Genomic DNA, 10,447 nt, shown 5'->3' on the forward strand with positions numbered 1-10,447 from the left:
TGTGTAGAAGGCACAAGAGAATGCTAAAGCACCTAGTAGTGATCCAAGTCCATATAGGTCAAGTAGAGTAAGAAAGACAATGCAGTGTGATTGACATATGATAGCATACATAACTAAGATTGTGTAGGATGTGGAACTCTCTTTTTTTGATGATGCAGTGGGTAATGAGGTATGTGATTGTGCTATGGATGAAGAAATGGCTCCAATTAAGGATAATAACATATGGGAATTAGTACCTTTACTTGAAGGCAAGAAAACTATTGGTTACAAATGGGTTTACAAGGTCAAGCATAAGTCCCTGATGGATTTATGGAGCGTTGTAAGGTACAACTAGTTGCCAAAGGAAACTCATGGTATTGGTTATAAGGAGACTTTTGCTCTAGTGGCTAAAATGGCCATGGTAAGGGCTATCATAGTAGTAGCTACATCAAAGGGTTGGATCATGCATCAAATGGATGTAAAGAATGTCTTCTCGGCCGAGGGGAGTTGCAAGATGGATTTCATAGAGCATATGTTGATCACTTGCTCTATGTATGTGAGAGTGATGCATGAATTGTGGTCATTACTATATATGTAGATGATTTGATCATTGTGGGTGATAGCGAGACAAAGATTGTCAATTTGAAGAGTCTTCTAAAGATTGAATTTGAGATGTGCACATTGCACTATGTCAAGTCCACGTTAGAGTATGCCTTATTCTATGGTGTAGGTGCATCATTGGACTTGTATGGTTAGATGTAGATTGGGTTGGTAGTATTTCAGATATGAGGTCTACCAGTGGTTTTATGTTTCTCTTTGAAAGTGCTATTGTTACTTGGAGTAGCAAGAAACGATCAAAAGTTGTCTTTGTTTAGTACAGAGATAGAGTACAAAGGTGCTACAATTGCAGTATATGAGGTATCTTGGTCACACAAGTTACTTGGTGATTTAGGGATGCATGTAAACAAGAAGGTTATTATCTATTGTGATAACCTTAGTAGCATTCAATTGGCTAGGAACCCACTGTATCATGTGCAAACCAAACACATAGAGGTCCATTACAATTTCATTTGGAAACTGGTTCTAGTAGATGATATTGACTTGGTCTATGTTAGCACAAAGGATCAAGATGGTAACGTTTTCACCAAGACCTTGGGAGCTGAGAAACTTCAATGCTTTAGAATTATGCTTGGATTTCACGACCTTATTCTACAACACGGCTATACCCATGTAGTCCATCCTTGATTATGGCATATTCATTGTGCCTCCTCTTCTTTCCCTATAAGTTTTATACTTAGTGACCACATGCACATATGTTGTGGTACTTTCATATTAGTGTTTTATCGTTGTTGTAGACTTTTTTTGTGGAAGAAGAAGAAGAGCTCTATCTCTTTTTGTGCTCAAGTCTCCATTGTTTCATGTGTGTGCTCTTAGATTCTTCACCTCTCTTCCCTCTTATCAAGTGGGCACAATATTCTCAACTAGCTTCACCATATATGAATCCGTTAATGGTTCATTGTATAACCCTCAAAACCAAATCTTCTAACAAGATATCTCACCTGGCTAAAGCTGCATACTAGTGGATCACTTAAAGGAGTCTTTACATCACCATGTGCCCTATGTACACCTATTGCCTTGATTGAAGGGATACCAAGCTCATCATCCAAACTCTTTGAGCCACTAAAGTCCCCTTTAAGAACTGTATGACTAGCAAATGCATTATTATCATCTGACACTTTCTTATTTCCTTTGTTATTACCTACAACACTAGTAGATGCACTTGAAGATGTGGGGTAGCTCCTTAGTCTCCCAAACTAAGGGATAATTATAGATCTATCACTAGATGATATATTTGGTCCACTAAGAGACAATGATTCTTACTTTTCTATTTACACATGACTATCATGATCATCAAAAACATCCTATGTATCTCCACTAGATGCATACCAACTACCCATTTCATAAAAAAACATCCCTACTCACTCGAGACTCACTATTAAAATAGGGTTATAGCAATGATACCCTTTTTACATAATAGAGTATCCAATGAAAATGCATTTTTTAGCATTTGGGTCTAATTTTTTCCTTAACTCATCAAGCATAAGAATATATGCAATACATTTAAGCACTTTCAAGTATGATACATCAAGTTTCTTGCTTGTAAAATATTATTCGAGAGTCAAACTATAAACTATAGCTATAGGAGACTTGTTCAATAATGTAGACATCAGTATGAATAGCCTTAGACTAAAAATGCTTGGGCACATTCCTTTTAGCCAACAATGCCCGTGCAACTTCAGCAATATGCTTGTTTTTCATTTTTGCAATCCCATTTTGATGTGGGATATACTTGCATGTAAATTGTCACTTTATCTCGTAAGACTTCGAAAAATCACTAAACTCATTAGAGAGGTATTCTCCCCTTTCTTTTGACCTCAATCACTTAACTTTCAAATATGTTTTTGTCTCAACAATAGTCTTGAAAGTTTTCAATTGCTTAAACACTTCACTCTTTTTCTTCATAAAATATACATAGAGTTTCCTAGAGCAGTCATCAATAAAAGTAATAAAATACTTATTGCCACCAACGGATACATTTTGGCTAAGCCCCCAAACATATGTATGTACTACATCCAGTATATAATTACTATCATCTCTATCATGCAAAAATGATTGCCTTTGCCTATGCCAAACTGACATGCTTCACATACTTTATGTAGTTTTGTAACTTTGAATGTATGCACACATGTAACCAACCCATTAGGGCAAAAAATGCTTCAAAAAAGACACTTATAAGAAAATGATTTAGTTGCTACTTAGTTGAGGATTTTGAAGAATGAAACCTCTAAATTCGGTTGCTCAAATGTGATTAATGAGAAAATATTTGGTTCATTGAAGAGGTTAGCCATTAATTGCCCTCATCTTTTAATCTATGTCACGAGTCACCTTTTTGACCCTTTTTGCCTTGAAACTTAACAGATTTTGTATTCTCAAGATATTTGTACCAAAATCAAGTTTGTTTGCTTCCGCATATTTTTTTCACACACCATTTTCTTTCGTCATTCTTTTCGTTGCACTTCCTTTATATCATTATGAGATTCTTGTGTGGTTGATATGCTAAAATGTTTAGCAATACATCTTTAAGTAAGATAAGTGTAGGCACACACAGGTACAAACTTACCATCCAACTAGATCCTATTTATACATCTTGTACATCATCAAGTAATGATAGATGAGATCAAGGCTAATAGGTTGTGGTTACAAGGAAAAAAGCATATAGTTTTGTGGGTGGATTGAAATATTTATCCCAAGGATCCTTCTATAGGTAATGCTCTACCTTTTTTCAATATTCACGACTACATAAGATATGTTGGAGAAGGTTACAACCGGATGCTTGGCTATCGTATGAGGTTATATTATGTATCTTACATATACGTAGATCAAATGCACATGAAGAAAAAAAGCATTAATAACTGTACAAATAAATATTTCAGAGCTAACAAATAAGATCGATGTTTTGGAGAATACTAATAGGTCATTACAAGATAGGTTAACATGGTTGAGAGAAACACCAATAGAATTGAGAGAGAGAGAGAGAGAGAGAGAGAGAGAGAGAGAGAGAGAGAGAGAGAGAGAGAGAGAGAGAGAGAGAGAGAGAGAGAGAGAGCATAAAAAAATAAAATCAACTTGTATTAGAGAGTAAAGAAAAGAAGACAAAATCTTGCAAGGAAATATGTCTCTAACATATCAAGCATTAATATCCAAGAGAGTAAGGAGAGAATCAAACTTTTAAAGGAAACCATTAATAAGAAAGATATTTAGAGGATTCTTAAGTAACCCGAAAATGTGGATTTGAGAGGCCCAACTCTTAAAAAGTTAGTAAAGGACTTATAAGGCATGGTAAGAGCAGATGAAATTGTAAAGACATGTGATACTATTGGTATTAGTTGGAAAGGTTATCATGGTATCTCTAGATTATAGTTTAAGAACCTTAGATGCATTAGGGTAAATGCAATGGTTGCCTCAAGCCCTTGCAATTTCGATTAGAGGATTACCATGAATCATAAGATTCCACATGTTTTTTGAGAGTATATTCTTATCAAAGAGTCTATGCCCTATGAAAAGCAGAAAAGAAAATCTATTTTTGAATACAATGAGTTTAACAATATATGGGTTGATCTACGAGCGTAGATTGCGATGATCCACATGTATAAACTCACACTAGAAGAATGTCACGATGTTTCAAAGTTTGTCTTCAAGTTGGATGAAGCACAAATTCGAAAAGGACAAAAGATGGAAAGAGCTAGTATTTGCATCATGGATAGGGTATTGGACTATATCAATGGTGAGGGTCAAGCATCGGTACATAAGTTCTAGCTTGAGATGGAGATTTGGTGGATTGGTGTGGCTCAGGTACCAATTGAGAATCATCAAACATTGAAATGATTGTTCATCCATACATGTATTTCAAACATTATTAAGTCTCAAAGTGAAGGAGAATGTTGGTAGTTGCTGGGGTTGGTAATTTTAATGTGGAATGGCATGTGAGTGTTGACTTAAAAACTATCAAATGTATGCTTGGAATATGGAATGGGGTAAATGCAAAATATCCTTGTGTTCATGGCATGGAAAGTGTTGGGTTTAAAGGTTGGAGAAGTTTAGAACTAGCAAGAAGAGCCTTAACTAGAGACTCTATAGATTTGAGTAAAATTAAAAAAGTAGAAAACATATGGGATCCCATTCTTTCAATTTCTCTTAGAAATATTCACATTTTTACTTTGTAGTGCGGAGATTAAAATAATCTACAAGCTTCTGAGGTTGCATCTTGACTATGCATATTCAATTAAGCCATTGTCTTCATGGGATGAGTGCATTGACAAATGTGAGACATTACTCTCAAAAATAGACTTTCATGGGGATCAAGTTTACTTAAGAAAAGATCCAATACTTTTAAGGAAAAAACAAGAGAAGTCTTGGCCGATATCTCTATGGGAGGCTCAAAAGCCAGACTAGAGAATAGGTGAACACAACTTGGGAGTGTTGGAGAGAGTTGTGTGGGATCACGACAAATGTTGCAAGTACACCGCAACTTGCATTTCTAATAATGAACGTTTGGAGACACTTTGATATCTTTCTAGAACTCCTCAAGCAACAAAAGGCAACATACAAATATGCAAAAGAGTTCAAGCGTTTAATTACAAATCTTATTCAAGCAATAAATAAGGCATGGAAAAAAATGGATATCTTATTTTATTTGGTAATGTAGAGAGCATTTAATGTGAGTTCTCTTGGATAGATTTTCCAATGGTGTAAAATGATTGTTACTTTCTTGTATTGTAGCACATCCTTCACATTCACGGGCCTTACTTAGTGGAGGAGTATGGCCTCCTAACAGCTTATAGTGGCCAAGGCATGGAAAAATCTCATAGCCAAGCATGTACAATTATTTTTTGAAGCACAATACATGGAAGAGGAGTTACAAAAAGCAAAGCTCTTGAGGAGCTATTCAATTGGTTTTTTCAACAAGAGCTTCAAAGAATGAACACAAAAACATGACAATGATACTTGAGAATTCATACTATTTTATAAGATAAAAAACACAAATCTAGCTTCCAAGAGCTTTCACATCCTCTTCTTCCTCGGGGTTCTTTCCTCTATAATGTAGATATTTTCTTCTTGTGTAAGCAACTATGGATTTTATATTTGTTCAATTTGCTACCAAAGCAAGACAAGAGGGCCAATAAGTATCCTACTCTAGAAGCAGAGTAGCTAGGACCATAACCAAAGATCCTAATTGCCATTTTCTTCTCCAAAAACATTACCTCGTGGGCATTATATTGTAACCTAAAGAAACTAAGTAGCCTTGTAAGAGCCTTTATACAGAGTATAGGCCATGCTGCTTCCTTTGAGAAAGTGCTATATGGAATACTAAGATAACATGAGGATCCAAGTAATTTCCAAATGTAGCATCTTTCAATGAACTACCACACCAACTCTTAACCATTTTGCCATGTTCCAATAATTTTTTAGAATCTGCAATCTCAAACTATAAAAAAGACAAATACCAAATGAAAGTTGAACTCAAACTTGTCAATGTATTTTATAAAATCAAATATAATATTACCACATTTTCATCATGCTCAAGTTTAGTTGGATTCCATAGATTAATTGATGATAATGTCTCATTGGTGTCTTTTAATTCTTTACTGTACTTTGACTGTTCTCTTCCAAATTGGAAATTCCAAGTTAGTCTTGAAGATGACCAAACTCCTCATCAGCCATCCCCAACTCTTTCTCAGCATCCCTTGCTTTGTTGAAACAAAGAGAAAGAGTATTCTGTGTGGCATCAATAACTTATCATATGTAAATTTGTATCTAGTTTAAGTAACTTTTCGGTTTATTCTCACATTAACTATGCCATTTGTAGCATCTAAAGCCTCTACAATGGTTGCTAAATAATAATCCTCGCTGAGATTAAAGAGCGTTTGGATGTTTGATAGTAATATGTATTCCTTGTCCTTGATGGGAAAAGTTGGTAGAGAAGGAACAATATAGCAAGAAGGGGAGTTAGACATAGTATCTACATTTGCATGGCTTTCTTCAATAATGGTCTTAGCTTTGAATTGAGCAACATCCAAATTGTTAGAAATAGATGCCTTGTCTCAAGGGTCCACATACTCCTCTATATCCTTCTCATCCACTAGCTCATCTAGCATGGAAAAGGTAGAAGACTTTGCTACCTCTAATTTTTATTCATTAGCATTTATAAGATATTTAATAAGAATGTACACAATAAATGTAGCAGACTTTGATATGAGGTTGCATTTCCTAGAATGAGTAGAACAAAACACATAAGCTACATAAAACCTCTCAACAGAATGAGTTACACACTTCCATGTGAACAAGGACTTCTCTATAGCTAAGATCCCCTAGGTATATGAACATATTCCTTTGTATCCTTTTCAACCACATGCAATGCTAGACTTTCAAACTTAGCAAAGTCCTCAACACAAAAGTTTTTGCAAAACTTCAACACATGATCAAGATCCCAATCAAGGTTGAAAATATCCTTTGCAATTGCATAATAAGACAACTTCATGCCTTTATGAGAAGAAATTCAAAGAGTCTTTCTAAGGGGGTAATCTCTATGATTTGAGACAAACCAGGAACCCTTAAAGGTGACTTATCTTTGCTTGGAGATTTCTTAGACATTTCCCCACTTACTACTAAGCATGGAGAAGAAAGGAATTTCAAGAGCCAAAAATACTGGAGCACTAACTGGACCCCTTGACCCTATAGACAACCTTATGTGTTTGCAAATCTAGGGAACCTTGAAAGCTTTTGGAATTTGATATGTCGATTTAGAGTAAAGATATGGTGCAAATAGACAAATCCACACTAGACCGGAAGTTGCTCCTTGCTTCATATATTAAGAGCAACAGAAAGGGTGATCAAAACATATGGAACAGTAGTAGCCAAAACCAAGATGCATGCATTAGCCAAAACAAAGATACAGTGTGACAAGAGCTGAAAGAAAGATTCATGCAAACGTGTTATTAGACCTAAAATGAAAGGGAACAAAAACATGCAAAAGTAGGAAAGAATAGCCAAGAGTGAAATTGGAGAAGAAGGACAAACAAGATGAAAAAATGGAAAAAAATTGTATGACGGACTACCCATGCCTTTTTATACACGACCTAGTCAACTTGACACATGGTTGGTGGAGGTGACGGTCATGCCTCGTGCATGTTTCCCTTAATTTACCTCATAAATATAACATTTCCTTCCTCTTAAGAATGGGTTTCGTCCTCGAAAACGATACTTGGAAGGTCTAACTGTAAATTGGGAAACCTTTTCTTTAAGGTACTTACTCACTGCCATGTTGAGCTTTCTTCTGAACAATCTTTCCACTTAACCAAACATTCTTGATAAATAGTATTCCTTGTTCGTCTATTACGAACATTTAATATTCTTTCTGGTTCATGTGGATTAGATTGGTCATTTAATAGCTCCTCAATATTCTAGCCCAAGATACGATGCGAGTATCTCCTTTTGTGGTTATCACATTGTATCTTCCTTGCCCACCATATGACATTGGACTAGTATCTTTTCTATCCTGTCATTTTTTGTTAGGCCAATCACAAGGACAAAGTAGATAGCAAGAAAAGCTTATATAGATAGGAAGAATAGTGGAGAGGTTCTAGAGGCTGGGCCATCAAAGGTTCCAGAGGTTGTTGCCATAGAGATCTCTCTTACACCTAGTTTTGTTCAGTCTCCAACTATGGAATCAAATCAATCCATTATAGAGGATGTATCTTATCTTGGTGCTCAAGGTAAGGTCACAACACCGCCTTTGGTTGATGATCAACCGTTTGAGCTTGGTGGGTAGTCCCCTTCTCCAATTGCCCAGGTTCCAACACCTCCCAACAAGGGACCTGCTTAGCCACCTGATCAAGCTAGGCCCTCTCCTATTCCAACTAGTGAGCCTTCCAAGCTAGCAAAGAGAAAGAGGAGATCCACGTTCTATTATATGTAGAATTGCTGTAGTGAGATAAGGAAGGCCTAGAAAGCTACAAAGTATGTAATTCCAAAGACAACTTTCATAAGAGTTGTCAAGGATATTTCTGACAAATTCTCAAGAGTGTCCAGTGAATTTGGCCTTTATAAGAAATGGAAGCTTGTAATGATTATTTGTCTACATGAGGCACTTAAAGATTTTGCCATTGACTTTATAAATGATGCTTACATTGTTGCTACTCATGCTCATAGGATCATGATGAATAAGGATTTTAGCATGATCAACATAACTAGGTGCAGATTTGACAAGGTATTGAGACTCTTTCCACTACTGATTAAAAAGCCTTTGAGATCCTTAACATTTGCCCAAAATTATCTAGGAAAGTCAAAGAGCCAAAGGTCAAGGATGTGACTCACTTGTACTCTCAACACATGGTGTAGCTCAATAGGAGTCTATCCATCAGGAATAAAAAAGGCAAGAGGTGATAGAAACCAATGATGAGATTTGCAAGAGGAGAATTTCTTCACTTGGCCTTGTCAATTATGAGAGTATGGGTAAAGTGTATGGCCAAATGGTTGTCAATGTTTCTTGCACTAGTGAAAAAGAGGACTACCTTAGTATCTTTCCTGAGGACAAGTCCACGTTTAAGAAAAAAGACATTCAACTATATGACTCTATAGTTTATTATTGCATAAGGTAAGGCATTCATTGCTTCTCTTAGTCAAGATGTCTCTAAAAGTATATTTGTTGTTGATCCATTGCTCTATCGGTGGATTTTTTTTCAAGATCTCATTCAAATATAGTAATGTTTTTTTCAAGTTCTCATTCAAATATAGCAATGTTTTTCAAGTCTTTTGATTGCATCACAAACTACCATATCATTTTTTCTCATGTCAAAAGGTATGCAATTTTCCTAAAGGGTTAACTTATACTCATTTGTTCTTGTGTTTATTGCTTACTAGTATTTGCTTTGTAGAGGGCATTGGAGTCTAATATATATCGATGTACTTACTAGAGAAATCATCTTCATGAACTCTCTCAGTGGTATTCATGGCCAAACAAAAATGTGTGTTGAATGGAAAGCTGCTTGCTTTCTATTAATGGTTTATTTTAGTTGTTTGTCTTTTTTAGTCACAAGTTTCCATTTGCAGTAATTGGTAGTCTTGTGACTACATTCTTAGACATGACATATGAGAATATTGCTGATCCTAGAAAACCTTACAAGTTTCTCCTATAAGAAGTACCATTGCAAAGTGATGTACATTCTTACAGATGGAAAGTGATTTCAAATGTCTATAAGACAATAGATTCAAAGTTACTATAGATAGATGGTGTGAATGCAAGTCTCCTTAATATTGTCCATTTTTGGAGTGACCCTTATCAATCCACTAACTTATTACATTTATTCCTATAGTATAGGGACTATCTTGATTCATATATGTGATGGATAAGTGAGCTCTTTTGTAATTCTTTCTAGTCTTGTCATAAAACCCTTGTAACCTTTACTTGTATTAGCCTTTGCTAAAATCATCTTGGGTAAAAGCCCATGTTGAGCCACAAGTGATCAAGTAAAGAATTCATTTGATCATCTTGGGAGCATAAGCTAATGAGCCTCTATGATACTCAAAGGTGGATATGTCCTTGGTAAGTATTGAAAAGATGGTCATGCACAAAGTTGTGTACAATCATGAGTTTGAAGAGGGGTGTTAAAATACAAAACACATTATATATATTTGGGGGATTGCACAAGGGTCACACTGCCTAGCTTAATTCATTTGTCCTATGGTTGTATCTGTCAATAAAGGGAGAGTTTCCTACACCCATTGCACTATGCGAAGCCACCTTTAGCCACCAACCTTATCCACCTAGAAACCACTAGTAGAAAGGTATCTTCCAAAACCACTATCCAAATCCATTTATTGATATAGGAGCTAGAATAAGTAATATATT

This window comes from Lygodium microphyllum, chromosome 7 (genome assembly GCF_053477565.2).
Source record: "Lygodium microphyllum isolate KBCC chromosome 7, Lygodium_microphyllum_v1.1.10, whole genome shotgun sequence".
Lineage (NCBI taxonomy): Eukaryota > Viridiplantae > Streptophyta > Polypodiopsida > Schizaeales > Lygodiaceae > Lygodium > Lygodium microphyllum.